Source organism: Aptenodytes patagonicus, chromosome 3 (assembly GCF_965638725.1).
Source record: "Aptenodytes patagonicus chromosome 3, bAptPat1.pri.cur, whole genome shotgun sequence".
NCBI lineage: Eukaryota > Metazoa > Chordata > Aves > Sphenisciformes > Spheniscidae > Aptenodytes > Aptenodytes patagonicus.
The window spans coordinates 60,413,580-60,431,590 of NC_134951.1; the positions used below are offsets into that span (position 1 = coordinate 60,413,580).

General features: G+C 41.3%; 1 protein-coding gene across 9 annotated transcripts in view; it reads left to right on the forward strand.

Annotated features, from left to right (window-relative positions):
• The window catches only part of PKIB (cAMP-dependent protein kinase inhibitor beta), a 58,379-nt gene that overhangs the window by 23,713 nt on the left and 16,655 nt on the right, over positions 1-18,011 (forward strand). Inside the window, exon 1 of one of the 9 annotated variants that reach the window (XM_076335487.1) lies at positions 11,477-11,509. The exons of the other annotated variants lie outside the window; for them this stretch is intronic. The gene's annotated coding sequence lies outside the window, so the exon portion shown is untranslated. Of the gene's footprint in view, positions 1-11,476; positions 11,510-18,011 lie in introns of those variants that run through there. 9 annotated transcript variants of the gene reach the window in all.

The window sequence follows — 18,011 nt, forward strand, 5'->3', positions numbered from 1 at the left end:
CTATGAAAGCAGATTTAAAGCCCGACTTCCTTATGTGTAGTAGGACTCCATGATCGCGAGTGCTGACTTCTAAAGCGTTACAGGCAGCACAACCTGTGGTAGCAGTTCCTGTGCGCGTAATCTGTTCTGGTGGGTCAGCAATGAAGGAATGGCAAGAGGGGATGAGCAGGTTCTAGTGACTTCAGCAAGCTTAGTAAAGGATGTCTCATTACCTCCTTACACTCATACAGTGTCTACTCCTGTTGTTTTTACACTCATCTCCAGGATGCTAAAAGAATTTCTAAGCAAATTTGTTACTAGCATCATGGCAGTTGGATATCCAACTTTTGTCAGTCAATGGCATTTACAAATTCAGTGGCTCTCCCGTTCTGAAATCACATCAAGTAAGAGGCACTGTCAGAATAAATGATTATAGCTGTGACTTATTTGAAAAATAAAATATAGATGGAATGGAAGGTGACAAAGATGGAAGCCATCTGAACAGAAACAGTCTTTTTCAAAGGAAAATTAAGAAGTGGTAGACTTTAAAATAATGAAAGTAGCGATAATTTGGGATAGAATCAAATAGGAAATATCAAGACTATCTTGGAAATACTGCTGAGGCTGGTTGAACTTTGTGCATGAGTTATTTGCTGGGATTATTTTCATCAACCCGTAGCGGTGTCCTTGCTAGGATGACGAGAGGCAGCAGGCTGTTGAAACAGGTAGAGGAGCAGGCACAGCACAGATAGCCCAAAGGCCGCTAGGGTGAAGCTGAGCTGTAAAAAAAAAAGCAAGCCACCAAACCTGCCCAGAGACATCACCAACTTCATCAGCTCTTTGGCTGCTGGATGTGTCTCGAGGGCTGGTGGCAGAACGCGCTTCTGAAAGCCACGGTGCCAGGCTAAATGCAAATATCATTTCCTTAAACGTGCCTGTCTTCTTTTAGCCACACAGAGGAACACAAGTCTAATCAACAAAATTAAATTGCAGACTAGGAAAGCAAAAAGGGAGAAAGAAGCTGATGAAGTTTCTGTTTTTTAACATTTGAGGGGAAATCTGGTGTCCTGGGACGGTGGAGAGGCACTATGGTGGGCATGTTTATGTTTTGTTTCAGCAACCAGAGCATGGGTGTATTCTCAGAAGTCACAGTTAATGCTCTGGGGGAAAAATGCAACGTATCATTTACATGCCAGCTGTACTTTATTGTTTGTCACTCTTTTCAGCACAGAACCATTGCCTTTTTTTATTTTCTATCACTTCTGTAAGCTGATAGAGAATGGGATTGTATGGAGGGAGAGTCAAATGAGAAGATTATAAGGTTCAATTTCCATTTTTGTTATAAGAGAGCATCTTCTTAGTCTCAACAAGAAACCTCCATCTGCAGTTTTCCAGGAGTCTGTTTCTTTACAAAGATGTTTTCAAGATTGATTGGTATCAGGTGTGCAGTGCCACGTGATTCAGGCGTTACTATGGTGACCACTTTTTAAATAGGATGTCAGAGACTATAATTGCGCTTATGAAATCCTGTGCACAGTATGATAACCTGCATGGAAATAAGCTGTAGCCTCACTCAGGCCTAGGTCTATCTGCATGAATTTGCCGATTCGCGACTGCAAGCCACCGAAGATTGCATACTGATGTTTGGGGGAGATTTCTCTCCCCTCTCCCTTTCTGTCTGACAAACAGGCAGGATCGGCTCTACAGTATAGGAGGAAAGACTAAATCCTTTTGACCACCGTCCCTCCCCAGCCCCTTTTGAGTCTGTGGCTCCTTCTGCATCTCAGGCTCGCAGATACGCCCTGTTGGTGCTCTGCTGATATCCGTGTTGCTCCGCTTGTGTCCACCTTGTGCTAGGGCATGTGAAAAAAGGTGTTTCACTGCCATACTGGCATCTGCGTGGTTGTAATGTGGACAGTGGCAAGCCCGAAATGCCTTCTCTGCCTTTGCAAATCTCTGGCCAGTGATTAAAATTACCCTTCAAAATGCTGCTTGCTCACCCTTTGTATTTCATGAGTCCTAACACTGCAACCACACGTTTGCCTTTTTACAGTGCAGCTGGCAGTAATGTTACACTTGTTCATTAACTTCTGCAAGGTTAGGGGCACAGGTTAATTGGCCCCTCTGTCCATACACTGCTTATGTCCGTACAAAGGTAGTTTGACCTTTTGGCTACCACAGCCTGTAGATTCCTGGGTTTCTGCTTCAAACCAAGTAAGTTGTAGTTGACATGAAAAGTAATAGGCTCGCAAAGTTTATTAGCTTGAATTCTGCATCAGTAAGATGGAAGGAAAAGAGAAAAGTTGGTAAGGAGTGAGAAAACTGTAAGATGGGTTCAAGGTCAAGAGGCAAGGGCTGAAGGAGCAGTAGCGTTAGAGGGTAATGTGCCTTCCTGCCCCAATTCCTCTATCCCAGCAGCAGCAGCAAGGAGCTCCAGGCTCAGCCTCCTACGGTTGCCCTTAGGCAGGATGGTATGAGCAGCAAAGGGAATCCTGTTTTCCGTGACTTGCTGCATCTTTGGTCTCCTCGGAAGGCCTGGGCTCAAGGCCACAGCAGCACAGCAGACCTACAAGAATGCGTGTCTGTGTATCAGACTGTTACAGGAGCTCAGATGGCAGGGAAAGGTCTACTGTTAGAAAAGAATATTTCCCTGATGAAGGAAACCTTTCTGATGAAGTCTTGCACATTCCTGCAATTTTAATAGGGCTTGATCCTTTAAGTTGCTAAATAACTTCAGCTCTCCCCAATATCTGTAGAAGTCAACAATACTCAGCACTCTTCAGAGTTAAGACTAGAAAGTTGAATATTTGGACCTGTTGTGTCCTGGTGGTGTCTCTTAAGCCTGCAACTGCTATTTTGAAAGACAAAATTAGGAAATAAAATAAAATAAGTGATTATGGCCCCAGTTGTACAGAGTGCTTAAGTATGTGTCCTTAAGCATGCAACTACGAAAATTAAACACTTGATTGTGTGCTCCTGTGTACTGGAGCTATGCAGTACAATGGTATATAGTGCTACAACTTGGAGTTAAAGTGGCATTTAATTGTATATCGCACTTCAGTTTATTGATTTTACATTATCCCCTATTGTATTTGAGTTGTTTTTTGCTCTGATACAAGTGGGCTCTGATACAATAAATAAATGGAACATAGTCAAGTAGTTAAAGGTGTGTGTATTTGTAAGTCCTTTAAGTCAACTTTGACACATCCCCACTGTATTAAGCATGTGCCCTTCAGCTGTGCTGGGAGCCTTTTAGAAACCAGAGTTACTCCAGGGGTCAAATTCTTAAACTGACTTTTCCCATTGACTTTTAATGATATTCATGAATGAATTTGAGATCAATGAGCTGTAAGGAACATTTCCAAATATGGAAAAAATTAAAACAGAACCTAACACAGGCATCAAGCACTTTGAAAAATTAAGCATCAAAAGCAGATGAAAAGCAAAAGAAGTCAAACTATGTATAGCATAGAGCTCAAACACCGATATGGAGACTAATTGAAATCTGAGGGGATGGTAAACAAGAGCATCTGTCCTTTCAAAGACCATGTTTGTTAATAAAGAAATAACAAGCATGTTAATTGGCTGCTTTGCATCTAACTGTATAAATAAGACTGGAAAATGCCAGCCAAAGCTACTACAGACAGGAGAGTCAAACACTGAATTGTTTGGCATAAAAGTGAGAGCTTCCACAGCTGGTTCCTTACTTGAGAAAACTATGACACAGGAAGTGACTTAACTTACTAATTATTGCCCTGTTCTTTGCGTTTTTACTTCTGTTTCCCTGATTTCTTGCTTCTCTGTGGGGAAGGGCTTTCCCTTCTGATTTTGCTGTGTTCCTCTAAGCAACAGAAACACACAACAGAAAACCATCTGGAAACCAGACTCGGTGCCAGCCCCATTCAGAGTCAAAAAGCTGATTTTTGATGCCTGATTTGGAGTACCACATGCTCTGCTCTACATGTCTCACAGCCAAACTGGAAATCTGTCACTGTGCCCAGTTTCCAAAAGATGGAGGCTCTTAGAATACAAAGTCCTGCTGGATCAGTTGATAGTTCCCCATCTTTTGCACACCTGTTGGGGTGAGCCGCTCAACCGGAAAACTCTTGGTAACCACGACCATCTTACCCTGCTTTGTGCATTGCCTGCAACAAACTAAATGTTACTCACCAAGGAAGGTGCACTCTTTAGACCATGTCTGCAAGACTGTGTCCAGTTTTGCCCCTGCCTTACCAGAAGGATGTTGATAAACTGGAGCAGGAGACGACCAAGTTGGTCGGGGAAGGAACACTTGCCCTGTGAGGAGAGGCTGAGGGACTGGGGCTTGTTCAGCTTGGAGAAGACTTTGGGGGGACCTAACAGCAGCCTTCCCATACCTATAAGGTGTTACTGAGAAGATGGATCCCGGCTCTTTACAGAGTTGCATAGCAGGAAAGCAAGAGATTGTGGTCATGAACTAGAACAGGGCAGACTCAGACTTGAGGTAAGGAAAAGCTTTTTCTTCATGAGGACAGACAAGCCCTGGCACAAGTTGCCCAGAGAGGTTGTGGAGTCTCCATCCTTGGAGATATTAAAAAGCTGACTGGAAAAATCCCTGAGCAGTGTGGTCTGAATTAAGTATTGACACTGCTTTGAGCAGGAGTTTGGCGTAGATGACCTCCTGAGGTCACTTCCAACCTGAATTGTTCTATGATTTTATATCACCAAGTTTTCAGCCTTGCTTTATCCTCTACTGGCTCTGTCCCAGACACCTCCTGCTGACTGCATATTCTGTCCCACTCTCAGAGGCCTACAAGTAATGCAAAATATCACTGCTGTTCTCCACCAAGTAAGCCTTGACATGATGAAAGTGTGCTGGTTTTGAAATGTTGACAAACTTATATTTTGACAAAACCCAACCTTGTCTTCATAAGGGAGTTGCTTAGCCAGGACTTGTAGGCGACTGTTCAAACAGGAAAATCTTTGCTTTCCTTTCATGCTGCCACCTGTTTTCTTTAGAATGATGTTCTGTTGTCTTTAGCATTGCTGCTTATCTAGAAGCTAGTATTTAATTTCTCAAAATGGTGGCTGGCAGGAAGTCATTGCAATAATTAGCAGGAAAGCAGAACTGCATTCCAACAAACACCTAGCTGAGGTAGTTTAGTAAAACAAAAATGAAGTCTTGTTTCTGCTTCAACAAATGAAGAAATAATACTGTCTAGTGTTCTAGCCTCAAATAAGTTCAAAGAACTTGTATTCAGGGTCCAAAATAAAGTGGAGCAATTTCTGGGAGTAGGAGCAGGAAATGAGCCAAAGACAGTGGATACATGTTCATTTAGGCAAAAAGACAGATGGAAAAAATAATCAAGCCCTGTAAAACGACACAGTAGTCACTGGCAACAGACTTAGTGACTTCCTGCATCAGGGAAGTGTAAAACTTGTTTCACACCCAGTCATCACCTTGACTGATTCTGTGTCGGAGTTCAAACCCATGCCAGTCTGTCCCTGTGGCCTTGTAAATCTGCTTGGGGAAGCAGATTTCCTTGTAAACCTGGTGAGGAAGACGGTTCTGATCAATGCTGGAAGTGTAAATTATTGATTTCCACCTGGCTGCCTCAGCCAGTTACTCCCGTCTGAACAGAAGAACTTTGTTTTGTTAACTTGTTTTCACTGTGAAAGAGGCGATTGCTTCTTTTTTTTTCAGGAGACTGACATTTTAGGATATCCCTAAATTTATTTGTGTTTGATATTCTGAAGGAAGCATCAGTGGACTGTGGCCTCTGGGAAGCCACCAGAGTCTGCTTCCCTCCAGACCTTTCTTCATGTCTCATTCACTGCATCTGTTTGTAAAGTATTCAGCAAAGTCAAGTAGGATTCCTTGCTTTGATTTAATTTGGTTTTTGAGTTGTCCCAGAAGCAGTGACCCTAATTAATTTTCATATGCAGAACTCTTTTTTAGAAGACTGAACAGGATAAAGTTGAACTAGTTTGTATTTTTCCTAATTATGTTGCTTCTTCCCTTCCCCTCCTCAGCTGACTTTGAGAAAAACTCGGAAGGCTCATGCTTTTCTTCAGCAGGAGAGTCAGAATCCATACAGAATTGGAAGATACAAAGACATCATCTAAAAAGTACCTGTGAACAGCCTGAAATAATGAGCTAATAATAAATGTGAAATAAAGTTAGGAAAATTGCAGAATTTATTTTCTTTCTTAAAATTAAAGGAACTCAAAGGTCATATTTCTAACGTGGATTAGTGACATGTAAAGCTTCTGAAACTGGGATAAAGTATAGTATATAACAAAGACACTTTCTTTTTGGGCCGCTGTTGAATGTTTGGTATTGCATCTTTTCCCCAAAAATGTTACTTTTGGAGCTGCAATTTGCTAGATTGGCTGACAGTAAGAAGAGCAAAGAGTCTCTCCCAGAAAACACAGGGCCTCGAGTTGACAGTGAGGTAGGATCATTAGTTTGTCTATCAAAAGTCACTTCATTTCATCCAGTTATGTCTGCCTTAACAACTACTGGTCTTCACTGTTTTCTTAGCAGTTGCTAAGAGTTCACCAACTTCAAATTTAGTGATTAACTTGGGATGTGCCTGAGAACTTCTCCCCAAAAAAGGAACGCGAACAAGCCTTTGCAGAGCTTGGGTAAATAGGCTTTCTCTGTGGTGAGAAGAACAAAACCAGGGGCCTTTTCTCATGTATGATGAAGTATGTGTTGGCATCAGTTCAGATTTCACTACGTGATGATCCAGCTCTTGAAGTCAGTGCAGCTTGTCAGTGTTCGGGGATTGAGGTGGTAGCAGGAGACACACGGGTGATGTAGGATAAACACAGAAATTGATGCTCAGAGTTTCCAAAATGATTGCATAATTATCTTCTATTTATTTTGGACATGTTAGCGGTCAGTTTTTCCGAAGTACTGTGTGTCTAACAGTTTACGCGGACCTCCTTTACTTTTTTCAGGACTCTGACTCCAGTATTCCTGACAAACTAATGTACGCAATGCATTTAAACTTCACCAAAGGCTGGCAAGAGGCATAATTTTTTTCCTGAGTTTACCTGTATTAAAACTGTCTAAAAACTCTTTCCAGAGTTTGAGTTTGGTACATGCAAATAATACATATAATTGAAAACTGACTCTTTAACTTTCTTTTAATCCTGTTCCTTTCTTTGTAGGTGTGGTAACTCCTCACTGGCAGGGACAAATTCTAATAACCATTCCCCTAGGGATATAAGAAAAGTCAAACTATTAGTTGCAGTGAGTCAACATAGCATGTAGCAACAGAGGCAATTACAACTGTCCTATCATCAGATTAGCAGGTCTGTGTTGTGATTGATCTCATTTACTTTCAGTTACAAGAAGCATGTAAATGTTGTAAGATGTTTTGCAACTGTCGTCTCCAAAAGAACAGCGTCTTATTGGGGACCTCTTTAGTGCTTGCTTTATCAGTGTTTTGCTAATGTAATACTGGCAATGCAAGGAAAATACTCTTTCGGAAAAATACTCAGCAGTTCCTTGCAGCATGGTCAGTGTTTTTAGTGTCAAGTCTTACTTAAATAAACATACAGTGTTTTGGTTTAATTTTGTTTTGGTTTTGCTCATGGTTGGTTTAACCCCTTTCTAACAGCTCAGTGCTGTGGACACTCTTTATCCAGCCATTGGGAGCTAATTAGAGAAGAGGACAGGTAAGAATTCATGGTTTGTGGGGACAGAATGAGCACAGTCATTACGGTACTCAGCTGGAAATGTGGAAGTTGTGGATGTTGGACTGACTCCAAGGCCTCTTTCTTCTTGTCTAAGAAATAGTCACTGCATAAATTACAGAAGCAGTCTTTAGGTTTCAAGCATAATATTTTTCCTCTGTGTTTCAAGTGGTGGCCTGATGAATGCCAGTCCTGACCACCGATTTCTGTGACATACCTTTTCCCCCCCTCAAAGAAAGCATTGTATTAAAGTGTGAAGACCAGGGCAAAACTTATGTTGACATCAAAAGAGCAGAATTTCAGTTACAATACTTCTGCACAGTGGAAAGTGCTATTGCTCAACTGAATCTCTTCCCTAGGGATCAAAGCATTCACCTAGGAGACAGAAGCTCAAGGCAGTTTTTCTTCAAATCACTAGGTATTCTCCTCTGGGCACGTTTTCAAAAAGAGGAATGAACCCTGCCTGGTGATTTGAATGAGTCATTGCAGAGGTGATGATTTCTTCATCAGCTGAAGTGAGCGGTGAGTAGGTGTGGGTGCTTCCTGGCAAGGCAAAGTCTGTGATGGGTAGGATCCCTAGGCATGCCCTTCTCCCAGGTATTGCCTGTTGGTTAGTTCCAGGTAGCTCTCCTTTCATGTATGAGATTTGTAGGTTGAAGCAGTTTTCTGAAGCATCCAACTTGGTAGAGGAAACTTTGGCATCTAGTTCTGCGGTTTGGCTTCTTTCTACTTTGCAGGTCTGGTACCTCAAGCAAAGGTGTTGTGGCACCTGTTTTATACATACACATGCTCTTGGCTGAAGAACAAAGAAAAATCCACTCTCAGATGCTATGAAAAACTGTGGTGTGTGGAACAAGAAAAGAGGCAAGATGAGGCCGAGGGACAGTAGTGGGCCTTCATCATGACAGTCCACAAAAAACTTGACTTTGCATATGGCTGCTTGCAGTAGGCTTGACTCCACCTTTATTCACTTTAGAGAGAAGGGGTTTTTTCATCAGTTTTGGTGTGAGCCTGAACAGTTCCATATCCAGTGAACACCTTAATGGCTATGTCAACAGCATTTAGAGAACAAAGAATTTGGATGACATATGCCCTTAGACTTCAGTGTAGGAGATGGGGAGGTATCCATACCTAATAATACAAAATAAATGCAAATTGCAAATAACCTGAAATGCCCTTATATGCATAGGTAAGCATTTTATTTATAAACTTAAGAGCATTCTGGACAACAAGCCGGTAATACATCTCATGGTCTAATTTCTATTTCTTTAAAAACTTTGTAGAAGATAACTTGGTTGGTCTATAAAAGGAATGGTTCAGACTTAACTGAGCTTCTCAAATGCACTGAACTCAAGTTGAGAAGACTTTCTTCATCTGTTAAAAAATGAATAAATAGAACTTCTTATTGTAGAAAAAGTCAGCAAGTAAAGGTCTCAGCAATATTATTTGGAAAACAAATTTCTTGAGATGAAAAAATGCAAAAGTTGTTTCTTAATAAATGGTGACATGCCAGAGTAGACTTTCCACAACCCAAACATTATGTTGTTTGGGAGATTCTGAATGCTCTCAGCACTGCAAGCCCAACAAAGTTTATCTGAGTTTACAGCAAATAATCTGTCCTTACATACGTAATGGGCACACTTTCATTAAAGCATCCTGCCGCGTATTAAGAAGCTGTTAGATCATTAATTTATCTGGCACCAAGCCACTTGCCAAACTTCTAAGTCTGAAAGTGTGGTTGCTAAGTCACAGCTTTGGAAGCTGCAGTAAAAGTTCAGAAAAATCTATCCTTTAGCTGGTAGAAACCCTGGAGAGCTGCAAAGATGTATAATATATATGCTTTTGAACTTTAAAATAGAAAAGAGAGAACCCATCAACAGACCTTTTGTATGTGCATGTTGTTTTCTTCCTCTCCAAAGCACTTAGGTAACTATAAAGCAGCTAAAACCAACACATAAAATGTCAGGTCTGAAAGGGCATGTGTGCAAAGAAAGCATTTCAGGCTAAGGATGTAGTTCAGAGCACTGACTGTACCAATGGTTTGTCCAGTAATATATCAGCTGAAGTAAAAGCATGGGTTTTGGTCTTCAGGTGAGCAACAGATTTGGAACAAGAGAGCATTTTAACTTGAGATTACATTCACAATTTTCTGCTTCCCTGCTGATACCAGGCATGATTTATTGAAGGGAGGGGGAATAGAAGGAAAGAAAATAGGTTGGAAAGGGGGCTAATGGGGCTCTAGCCATTGCGTTACCCCAGCTGGGTCATGTGTGTGCATCAGCATGGTGGCAACCACATACTTCCTTTCCTTTACTGCAGCACTGGTAGGTGTGACCCTGATAACATTTTCTGTCTCCCTTTATTCACGCCAATCTCTTCAGCTCCTGGTTCTTAGTCAGAAACCCATTCTTGCTTTGCCTTGCCAACTATACTTGTAAAAGAAACGAAGCATATCTCGTAACCAATGGCCAAGAACAGTTATGTTGTTGAAGTTTCTTCTGGATAATGTTAATTAGGCAAAACCAATAAAATCTGCATAATCGACAAGCAGAAGAAAAGTAATTTTACAGAGTGCTAAAAGCTTCAGGGAAGATTGCAGTTTTTCCTGTAAATTTATGCTCTCTTTGTTGTATCAGTTACTGTTGCAGAAATGTTGAGGTGGAGGTTGAGAAGTGGTACAATTTATTTTGCAGTATTTTGAAATCCAGGAATCTCTCCATGATGAACCCCTATCTACTTCAAAATTATGATCTTTGTGTTACTATTCTAATAACTTTCTGGAGTGGCATTTTTTATAACTAGTACCCGTGGAACAGGCAGGGGTTTTCTGAGCCTTTTGCAAAGTTTGTACTGGGTTTCATGAAGTATTATCACTTAATATGAAAGTGCAGAGGGAAGAATGTTCATCCAAGAGAGAATATGGGGAAGCAAAGGTTATACTTGGCAAGTGCTGAATTGTTGACTAGATCGGTATAGACTTTAGTGTGGTTGCATACTGTACCCAAATAAATACGTTAAGTGATTTGAAGGTTAACTTAATATAACATATAAACAAATTGTTTCCTTTTTTCTCTTCTTTTTATGTCTAGGTTGAACATTTGAAATAGAGATGACACCGTACAAAAAAGGAATATGTATCTAGGCAAATTAATTTTTATTTCTGCTACCTGACTTTATGATTCCACTGACATCCACTGAAATGTCCCATTTTCACTTAAGTAATAAAGTAATTGGCTGATGTGAACAGTTTGTGGGAAGACTCCGACCTCAATTGCCCAGTGTACATCCAGAGGAGCATAACTCCTGTGGGATTGCTCTAGATTTACAGCAGTTGAGTTTTACTCAGCTTGGGTCCTCTGTGTTGGAAGAAACCTATCCAGTGGTAAATAAAACCCCACCTTCCCCCCAGTCCCCCACCTGTGGGTGACTGACCCTTGAAAAATGTCAGGTGGAGACTGTGTTGGCTTTGTACAAAACATTGAGTCATTTCCTCAACTGAGAAGTCAATTTTTCTTCAGTGTTCCTTTCCTTTTTTTCCCCTGCTGACGTACTCGGCACACAAGAAGCTTTTTTTATTTGTATAGCTTCAAATTATTTCAGCCTTTCTGATTTTTAAAAGCAGGGAGGCTTTTCCAGTGTTGATGTGCTTCTCTGGTAGTTGTGTGATGGCAGGTTATTTTTGAGAAGACAGTGGAAGTCAGAGCTGCTGGCACCTTCCTGGATGTTCCTCTCTGTGATTTCCCACAGCTCAAGCGGTGGCTTTCTTCTGTAGCTCACGCCCAGCCCCTCTTCAAGAAAGACCATGCTGTGGGGCTGAAGGCATACCTGAACCATGAACTTTAAGGTACTTAGCATTTTGGAGGGCAGAATTGGGCAGATTGCCAAGAAACCATACTAGGTGACCCTCTTCCTTGCAGGCTGGTCGGTTCTCCATGCAAATCAGCTGGCAGCTAATGCAAAATTAAGCAGTATGGTTATTTCCAAGTAGCTTTCTTGTCTGCTGTGAAACACTGTGTGTGGATGCTGAAATATTAACTGTGTTGTAGACATTTGCTGAAAATGCGGTGGGCAAGTATTATTTATCTTACAACAGTGTGAAAGCAGTTTTTATGCCATAGTTAACGTGTTACCGCTTCGGATAGCAGAATGCCATGGAACAGACACGGCTTGCTTTCTACAACCGTGTCCAGGCAGCAGTTGCCACCTTTGGGGTGAATGTAGCAGCACTGCTGGTGCAGAGAGATACACCCTCTTTTACGGGAGGATGGAGAATTCGTTTTATGACATGGTTGGTAAGGACTTATTTTTGTACCAGAAATGCCCTGAATGGAAAGGCTGAAGTCCAGAAGTCTACCTGTAAGGGATGTGCTCCTGTACGTGAATTTGTAGTCTGTTTATTTATTTTTGATATATTCAAGTTTTGTTTCCCTCTTGGCAAACAGCTTTCCCTTGGTGTTCTGCTGTAGTCAGCTGAAAGCCAGACATTGAGATCACGTTCTAGTTGTTTCTGGGTGTCTCTGGTATTCATCAACCCCTTTTTTGCTGTCCTCTAAGTAGTTTTTATTCTTATGCTCTCATTTGCTGTATTCTACCATTTGTGTTCTCTGCCTCTTTTAGGCTGGCTTTAAACTATTTTAACAAGGTTTCATAAGCACCTAGCATTCCTAATGAACTTTAAAGAGCTGTGCTTGTCTTCATACTGCTTTGAACAAACTAAGCAAACAGAAAAGTTCCCTATTATTTAAATGTTCGTAGCCTTGCCAGTGTTCTCCTGCTCGCTGGGCTTTACACACCTTGGAAGTTGTCTTTGTCTTTCTAGGCTCTCTGCTGAAACACTAAGAGTAGGAATCTTGTTTGGTACAATCATAGAATCATAGAATCATTGAGGTTGGAAAAGACCTCTAAGATCATCGAGTCTAACCGTCGACCCAACACCACCATGCCCACTAAACCATGTCCCTAAGCGCCTCATCTACACGTCTTTTAAATACCTCCAGGGATGGGGACTCAACCACTTCCCTGGGCAGCCTGTTCCAATGTTTAATCACTCTTTCAGTAAAGAAATTTACTGAAATAATACACAATAAATATGGTTAGATTAAAAAAACCCCAAGACTCTAGATTATATGTTCAGATGTTGTTCTTTGGCTGTGACTGTCGGTGCTTTAGGGAGTTCCCTACTGAGAAGTACAGCAATGAGTTCAGTTTCTCTGTGGGTGCGTCTCTTCCTTCTTCAGAGGGGAAGAGGGATTCATCAGATGAAACCGGGGAGAGCCACTGTTCATGTGGCCCTTCAAATGCAGACTGTCATGTCGGTGCTGTAGAGACATCTGTATCACAGCCAGGTTTCTGGAGCTCTCTGTGACCAGGAGGAGTCTGAGTTGAAGCACGGGCCACGAACAGCTCTGAACTGAGCACAAATAGCTGCTTGTGCTTGGACCTGGCCTATTGGGTCTTCATCCAGCCCTCACAAATTTGAGGGACTCTTTACAGTTTAGGGAGGAGTGCTAAAACTTCTAAGGCAGGAACAAATCTTGCTCTTTTTTTTTCCACCCTATCAGAGTAAATGAGCAGGGCTTTTGTGGAGGGATATCTGCAGAGATTTATTTTCTATCAGCTCTCTACTATACCTCTGTTTCATTCAACAAATCTGTAGTCGTTTGGTTGATGTTACAAGGAACAGAATGTGACCCATAATTTAAAAATGAGTGTAGCATACAGGTCTGTTCGGTGAAAGGTCATGTCTTTTCATCTGCAACCAAGAAAATTCAGAATTATTTCTGCGCTTTTTTTTGAGAAAAACAAGATATAAATAAAACAAATCTTTCAACTGCTCTTTTTAAAGTAAGCCATAAAAATGTAGCAGAGAAGACCAGAGAAAAATGTTTCCCATGGTGCCTGTAGTCTTTTGTAGCTCTTCAAGAGCAAGAGGTCATCTGCAGAAAAAAAGTCCCCTGAAATCACACCATCTGCAATTCTTCACCTGGATTCATGCAAGGCTCTAGGGAGGAGGTGTAGGCTCTACTCATCTCCAGTGTTGAGTGGAGTTTAGAAAAAGGGAATCCACCATCCCTAAGGATATCCGCTCATCAGGAAAGCACAGCAAGCATCCTTATTTTTGACCTTTCAAAGATACAGGTCTTAATGCAGAAGTAAATGCCAGTATATAAAACTGGAGTAAGGAGTATATAAGGAGTAAATGTTTTGAGTACTACAACAACATCAGCATAACCCCCCAAAGATCTGCACTTGTCAGTCAGGATCATTTCCAGGTTTTTGTTTTGAAAAGCTCAACTCCATACTTCCACAAACAAAACTCCCGTGAAGTTTCCATTAGGCAATGCAATTAGGTCTGTGTGTTTCTGGAAAGATATATCTCTGTAGAATGTGTCCTCCAAAACGGTCTTGGTACTGGTTTCAATCTGTCTAGAGTATCAGTTTGCAAAAAGATTCACTCAGTGATAATGCCTAACTGTCTTCCTCCTTCTCTCCCTGTCTGTGCTTAATAAGGCAAAATGGGGAAAAAGCCACTTCTGAGGAATTTGCATGGGGAAAAAAAAAGAGATTAATTTACATTGCCGGCTGTCAGGCTGTAATATGATTATGCTGGCGAAGCTGAAAAAGGAAATGTTCAGAGCTCACAGACATTTTAGAAGAGGTCATTAGCTTAGCAGATGGGAAAAAATTGTTTCTGAGCATTCAGCAGTTCCTGAACTCTCACAACATGTTACACAGGTATGTAGACACACTGGCCAAATGCCGTGGAGGCTGCAAAATCCTAAGAGAGCTTGCAAGGGTGGTATTTCCAATTTAACATAAAGTCCAAAGGATACAAAACGTCGGCGCTGAACAGTAACCTTTAACCAACTGCAAATAGGTTCTTTCAGGTGCCTCGTTCCTCGGCATCAGAGTGCCTTCAGCGAGCGAATGGCAGATGTGATTAACTCCCCCTCTCCGGGTTGCATCGCTCATTCTTCTGTCTTTCCATGGGGAGGCTTACGCTTGGTGCTGCCTGGGGAAGAGCCTCTGCAGGGATGGGGTAGGCTCTCGCTGTGGTCCTCCTGTGGAGTGGGGTGGGAGAAGCTGGATAGGGATAGGGGCACTGGCACTTTCTGCATGGAGTGAGAGTGTCCTGGGGGGAGGGGGTGAATTTGCTGCTGTAGAAGGGCAGAGAAAGAGGAGGGAAGGCATTTGCTGCCATGGGAGGGTAGGAAGAGGGGAGGTAGGGCTGGTGCTGCATCTTTCAGGGTAAGGGAGGGAGGAGTTGAGGTGGAGGATGCCCAATCTCTTACAAGGCCTGTGTGGCTGCCAGGGTTTGACTGTCTTGGTCTCAGTGCCAGATGAGAGCGCAAAGGAACCACCCCCCTGTGATAAAGCTGAGCAAGGTCTGGGCTTTCCTGGCCTCCTAACATTTTAGGAAATATCCTGTACACAGGCTCTTTCCAGGGCGAGGAAACCCAGTGAGGTCATGTTAGTGTGCTTGCAGGGACGAAACCAGCAAGTGAGAACTTCAGAGGTAATGAACAGCCTAGCAATTAAAGCATTCACTTAATCTGCAGTAACTCAAGCTGACTGTCCTCCCACCCTGTGCCAGCCCCTGAGGCAAGCAGGGCAAGCAACTCTTTGGCAGCAGTCAGCGGGTTCTCTCTTGCCTGGACCTAGTAAAAAAGTTCTGTTAAAATTGATGTGATTCAGGAACGGCATGGTTCCAACAGACCCCTGTGCAGTAGAAGTGCAGATTCCTTTACAACAGAAAACAGTTTTCAGTAGGAAAATCCTATCCAATTTTGCTCCAAAGGAAAGCAAAGTAAAAACATTTGCTCAGACAGATCTTGCTTGTTGCTTTTGCTGCTCCTTGTGGGAGAATGGCTCTGGTCTGACATGTCAAAATTAAACCCACCATTCACTCAGAATATAGCAGACTAAATGTTAACTTAAAAATAATGAAGTCAAGGAAAAAGAAAGCTGATTGTTAAACTTTTAAAACCAAAAGAGTCAGTCTGTGGACCTCCCAGCTAATGTTGTTTGTATGACAAATAGGAACAAGACTTGATGGCTTTCTTATGTTTTGGTTTCCATCCCTCCACTTTTCCTTAAGCGTCAATGGCCCATGTAGATTAAAAAAGTTAAATAAAAGTTCTATGCTTGGTGGCATTCCAGCTAAAATAGCTTAAGGGTCCAGCCGTACTTCATTCAAGTCATTTATAAAAAGCACACTTTAACTTTCTACTCTGTCATCTTTTAAATGGTCCTATGTGTACTAGTTGTTTTCACAGCCTCATTATCATTTGGCATATAAATACACTTTTTTTGGTCCTTATTTGAAGGACTTTATCTAGGTGTTTCGATAGCACGGCATGTTTACTGGAGGATCATTTACCAAAATGGAAAAGAATCTTTTAAAGCCATCTGCCTTAATTAGAGATCATTTAAATTGAATTAAATTAAAATACATTAATTCAACTGTGTGGAAATTATCTGACTGCCAGCCCAGTACATGCCTTGGAAATGACTGGTGTTTGTTCTGGAACAACAGATAGGCTATAATATTTAGAGGTCAGGATTTGCTTTTAGGGCATAATTTTTGAGAGACAATAATTTTCCTCAATTGCTGAGTAAGTCCAGGGAGTCCATAAAATAATTTCCTTAGTATATTTTACTAGAATTTTTATCGAAATATGTCTGTTTTACCAAACTAGTCTATAACCGTGAAGCTCTAAGATAGGAAGGCTGTTTTAATGTCCTAGTCTAAGGGCATTGGAGGGTAATAGAGATGATTCATAGTTTCATAAAATAGAAGTATATTGAAAGGCTAAAGAAATTAAACCAAATGAATCCCACGTGTAATACTACTGACTTGTTTAGGCTTATAACTAGTATGAATTTCACCTATTAGGCCTATTCTCATAGGAAAAAGAGACACTGAAATAGCATGAAAGTCAGGGAGGTTTATAAATCGCTGTGATCAGTCGTATCCTTTAAGCAGAGATGTGGAGGAAACAAATGGAGTCGTCTAAAAATAGGAAGGCAGGAGCAAGTGTAATACTGCAGATAAACCCTTCACCTGAAGCGTAAAATTAATCCAAAATAAGTTGCAAGGAAAAAGTTCTTAGTGTGTACTGTGGCTCATCATAGAGCCTATTTATTTCCATCATCAGTCCTCAAGAGATTGTGGGCTCGGGGTTATTTTTTTCATTTATTTGAAATTCTATTTCATTGGTGCTATTCAGTGGAGCAGGGTGTAGCTGGCTCATTCCCACAAAATTTAAGGACAAGATGTTCTCAAATATTTGTGCCCTCATATTCCCTATTCTGTGGAAAATTCTGGTAAGTTTCTCCCCCAGTCTCAAAATTTTCTGGCAGAGGAGTAAATCCGAGACTTGCCTTGTTCTGATTGTTTGTGCCTGTGCGTGCATGTAAATACCCTGCGGTCTCGTGACCGTTAAGGTGCAGTCACAGACTTTCTGGCGCAGACAAATAACCAGGGACTGTATCGGTAGGTGTCTGGTCCACTGGAGACAACTCTTATCTCCAAATCTGAGTGGGACAAATCCGACCCAGTGATCTGCTCCTGAACGTTCAAGAGCGCACTTCTAGTGCTGTCTCCTGTCTGTATTACCAAATTTCAATGGAAGGAACAGAAGCCTTGCAATTAGATGAAGTTAAGTACATGCATAGCTGCAGGATCAAAATGCAAACCTATACTATCAGGATATGTTTCAGTGAATTGTAATTGATTGAATTTATTTTTTTATTTGTAAGTTGAAGTCTATTGTAAATATAATTGGGAAGTCTTGTGAATCAAGGTCATTATTTAACTTAAATTATAAGGCTAAAGGAAGACACATTTCTTGAATCTCAGTCTATTTTCTTGGTGAGTCACCATGGGATGGTGATTTTTCTACCTGTGATTTCATTAAAGTCAGTAAACGGGACTGCTGCCAAGATTGAACAGGTATGCTCTAGAGGATATGACCTGAGTGGAATTGTATTAGAGTAGGCATGATGTATGTTGGAGAATGAAATGAAAATGAAAAATTATTCGTTTACTATTGAAGAAATATGGTATCTGAAGCAAAAATATATGCTAAAGCATAAATAAAATATAAGTGGAACATACAGAGCAGGGAACTGAGGCTCCAGGTTTAAAATGCAATTTTACAAGACAGTGCAGAAAAGGTGTGTAACATAACTTCTCAAAATGTAGCCGTATGTCCTATTGATTTTTCATCTTTGTGACTGTTATCTAACATGTCTGACATGTTGAGCACAGCAGTAGGAAACTTCAGTAACTCATTAAAGGGTGCTTCAGTGCACCAGGGTGTCTTGCAGCTGGGGGTTAGCTC